The 2,899-nt window shown below is 51.3% G+C and overlaps 1 pseudogene; it reads right to left on the reverse strand.

Moving 5' to 3' along the window:
• Positions 1-598: 598 nt before the first annotated feature.
• LOC137763800 (zinc finger protein 839-like) lies at positions 599-1,741 on the reverse strand (annotated as a pseudogene).
• Positions 1,742-2,899: the final 1,158 nt, after the last annotated feature.

A 2,899-nucleotide genomic window follows, 5' to 3' on the forward strand; every position in this document is an offset into this window, starting at 1 on the left:
ACCACACATGTTGAGTAAGTTAAAATTTCAGTAAATAAACGTTGACGTGGTGATGCAAACTCACGATGACTCGTATCTGCTTTGTCTGATTGAGTTTCGGAAGGGGCAAAGCAAGGAGAGAACACGGCAAGCAGACGTCTTACCGCGGACGCCCCAGGAAGCAGCCCTGTGGACTGGCGCCCCCCACTTGGACCTCTCCCAGGACCACAGTCATGTCAGCATCAGCCAAGAGTGCTTGCGATTAGTTTTACTGACCGGATCTACAGGACTGGTGCCTGCGTTCCCATCAGTAAACCGTCTGCACTAGACGGAAGACACACTTCTCCTCGATTATCTGGCAGCACTGCAGACAACATAAAGTTAACTTAAGGATGATGGGCAGGGGACTTCCCTGGCGGTCCAATGGTTAAGGCTCCGTGCTGCCAATGCAGGGGGCGCGGGTTTGATCCCTGGTCGGGGAACTAAGTTCCCACGTGCCGCGCGGCGTGGCCAAAAAAAGATTAAAAAAAAAAAAAAAAAAAGGATGGGCAGGAATCAGGACGCTATCACCAAACAGAAACGTTACCTGCAGGCCACCCCGTGCTGAGCGGGCCCCTTCCTCACTTCAGAAGAGCTGGCGTGGACAGCTCCGGGGATGCCGGGCTGGCGGTCCTGCCCTCCGTGGGGCCCGGGATCATGCTCACATTGGCTTTCTTAGACAGCAACGTCTCAGGCTCCAGGTGGCCATGGCCTGGATTCAGTTTAAAGTGCCGGGCGAGCCCCCTCTTTCCTATATATGACTTTTCACAGGTCTGACACTTAAAAGTTTTGGGCCTCAGAGAGCAGCTCGATAAATCAAAGAGCGCCTGCCTTCCCTGTGGTCTTCATCTTCCTCCACGCTCAGTTCTGAGTAGTCGTCAGAGTCTGAGGGGTGACCATCGGCCAAATCCTCTGTTTTTATGAATTTATAATCTTTAGCTTTATACTTGGGAGGTCGAGATATCCGTCCAGAACGTGTTTTCACTTTTAAAGATTTTTTTAGTTTCTTGGTGCATTTTGTTTGCGAGCTGGAAATAAATAAATTTGCTGGACTGGATGAAACAGATGTTCCTGCCGGCGGGTCAGAGGCTGGCAGAGGGGGCGGCGTGCGTGGTGCCTTGTCCACTCAGGGCCTCAGAGGCCAAGACTCTCTGCGCAGGGATGGGTCGGAGGGCCATCAGTGGCCTCTGGACGAACACCTGAACAGGAGGCTGAGGTGAGTGACTCGGAAAACGCGGCTGTAGCCCGGGGCTCAGGAGGGGCTGCGGCCCGAGCAGCCAAGAGCTGGCGACGCTGAGCCCCAGCGCGCTGCAGTGTCTCCCGAGCGGCTGGCTCGGCCTGGCTGTCTTGGGCTGGATGGTGGCCAGTGCAGGCATTGGCTTCTCCTGAGCTTTCGTCTCTCCAGATGTAACCTTGACACAAATGGCTTCCAATTGCTGCGGCGGCAGCAGGCGCGGCGGGCGCGGGGGCCCCGCTGCAGGGCGGCCTGCTGAGCCGCGTCCCGCAGCCGCCGCGCCGCGTCCTGCCGCACGAAGGGCGGCGGCGGCTTCGCGGGTGGCTGCGCCTTCGTCACCTGCTCCAGGACCCGCCGCAGCTGCTCGGGGCCCAGTGGGGCCACGAGCGCGGCGCTGCCGCTCTGGGCTGCGGGAGCCCGGCCGCCGCCGCCGCCGCCGCCGCCGCCATCCTCACTGCCGTCCTCAGCCTCCGGCTCCGCGTCCGCCATGACTGCCAACGCGGGCACTCGAACCCCGTATGTCTTTTTGAATTATAGTTTTCTCTGGGCATATGTCCAAAAGTAAGATTGCTGGGTCATATGGTAATTCTATTTTTACTTTTTTTTTTTTAATATTTTATTTTTCTGGATTGTGTGGTGTTTGTGGTAGTTGTCAGCATTTTTTTAAAAAATTTTATTTATTTACGGCTGTGTTGGGTCTCCGTTTCTGTGCGAGGGCTTTCTCTATTTGCGGCAAATGGGGGCCACTCTTCATCGCGGTGCGTGGGCCTCTCATTATCGCGGCCTCTCTTGTTGTGGAGCACAGGCTCCAGACGCGCAGGCTCAGTAAATGTGGCTCACGGGCCTAGTTGCTCCGCGGCATGTGGGATCTTCCCAGACAAGGGCTCGAACCCGTGTCCCCTGTGTTGGCAGGCAGATTCTCAACCACTGCACCACCAGGGAAGCCCCTATTTTTACTTTTTTAAAGAACCTCCATACTGTTCTCCATAGTGGCTGTATCAATTTACATTCCTACCAGCAGTGCAAGAGAGTTTCCTTTTCTCCACACCCTCTCCAGCATTTGTTGTTTGTAGATTTTCGATGATGACCATTTTAACTGGTGTGAGGTGATACCTCATTGTAGTTTTGATTTTCATTTCTCTAATAATTAGTGACGTTGAGCAGCTTTTCATGTGCCTCTTGGCCATCTGTATGTCTTCTTTGGAGAAATGTATATTTAGGTCTTCTGGTCATTTTTGGATTGGGTTGTTTCTTTTTTTAATTTTGAGCTGCATGAGCTGTTTATATATTTTGGAGATTAATCTTTTGTCCATTGATTCATTTGCAAATATTTTCTCCCATTCTGAGGGGTGTCTTTTCATCTTGTTTATAGCTTCCGTTGCTCTGCAAAAGCTTTTAAGTTTCATTAGGTCCCATTTGTTTATTTTTGTTTTTATTTCCATTACTCTAGGAGATGGGTCAAAAAAGATCTTGCTGTGATTTATGTAAAAGAGTGTTCCTCTTGTTTTCCTCTAAGAATTTTATAGTGTCCGGTCTTACATTTAGGTCTTTAATACATTTTGAGCTTATTTTTTTGTATGGTGTTAGGGAGTGTTCTAAATTCATTCTTTTACATGTAGCTGTCTAGTTTTCCCAGCAACACTTATT

Source organism: Eschrichtius robustus, chromosome 4 (assembly GCF_028021215.1).
Source record: "Eschrichtius robustus isolate mEscRob2 chromosome 4, mEscRob2.pri, whole genome shotgun sequence".
NCBI lineage: Eukaryota > Metazoa > Chordata > Mammalia > Artiodactyla > Eschrichtiidae > Eschrichtius > Eschrichtius robustus.